We start from the raw sequence: 1,310 nt of genomic DNA, 5'->3' as shown, positions 1-1,310 counted from the left end.
AATACCACTTAACTTCATTACAGGCATTTGTGCTGCAGTTTTAACGCTTGGAAAATGCCTCAAAAATCAAATGCCTCAAAACCGTGCACATGGCATTTGGGGAGCTTTTGAGGAGTGTTAAAACAGCTTCCCAAATGCCTGTCAAACGTCATAGGGGCATTTGGCAAGAGTTAGAAATAAAGTCAAGTGTGAATGAGCCCTTAAACCTCTCTCCTTTACAACTTGACCCCCTCCCCCTGTCATCACCTGTTCCATCTGCAAATCTATGTATCACCGCCTCACTCTTTTTATTTTACTATTTATTTACTGATCAAGTTAATGTGTCTCATTTCCTATCACCTCCAGCTCAGATCTCGCATTATTATACGATTCCTGATTGTATCTCACCACTAGTCTGATTGAATTCACAATTCCTGGTCAGTCATGTTCTCTTACCTATAATAACCTTTAGGGCCAGTTCACACTACATGTGTTTTGTGATAATTGTGCGCATAGACATGGACGTGGACACTCATTTTGCTTGTATCATATTCTGCAAATATCATTCTCTCTCCCTCCAGCCCCCTCCCCTTGCAAGGAATGTGGTCTGTGTGTGTGCTGAGTTCAGGAGTGCACATGGCACAGCTGGATACGCTTCATGGTTGTTACCCCAATTAGCTGGACCCACGATGTCTGTCAGACTCTTTCCTTGGCCTGGTCGTAAAGCTATAAATCAGTCAGTCACTGGACATGAGCGTTCCAGAGTGGCAGTAAAATGTACATCCCACTTGAAACCACTTTTACATACAAATTCATAAATCCTGACAGGAACAAGGTACAATAAAACATAGCATATATTCAGATAGGTCAGTTTAATACGAGTCACCTGACACCGTACACCCCTATGTGGCACCTACACGAGAGCAGAAAACAATATGTCTTTATCTGGAATGGTAAGATATGTCATATTTGATGTCTGGAAGTTCAGGATGTCATTCTGCATATTAATCTACCAGTGGCTAGGCTGCTACATGTACCTAGTGAAGGTTATTGACCATGGTATAAACGTGGGAGGGATTTGCTCATAGCCTGTGTCCCCGCCTAAACACCCCTCCCCAAAAAAGGCTATTGGTTCTCTGCTTTAAGGAGACACCCTGCTGAGTTCCTAGAAAAAAGGCTGCCATGCCTAGAGAGAAAGATGAAGAGATTCTCCCTTTTACGACCAGGAACCATCTTTGGGAGAAAAGGCAACCCTTTTGTTCAGGACACTTGAACTCTGCTTAAACTAAGGACTTCTGCAGGTATCCTACCTTCTTAAACTTCTTTCTTTT

Source organism: Staurois parvus, unplaced genomic scaffold (genome assembly GCF_062004578.1).
Source record: "Staurois parvus isolate SC_StPar_1 unplaced genomic scaffold, SC_StPar_1.0 ptg002266l, whole genome shotgun sequence".
In the NCBI taxonomy this organism is placed as follows: Eukaryota; Metazoa; Chordata; class Amphibia; order Anura; family Ranidae; genus Staurois; species Staurois parvus.
Note: the sequence above shows the minus strand (reverse complement) of the source record.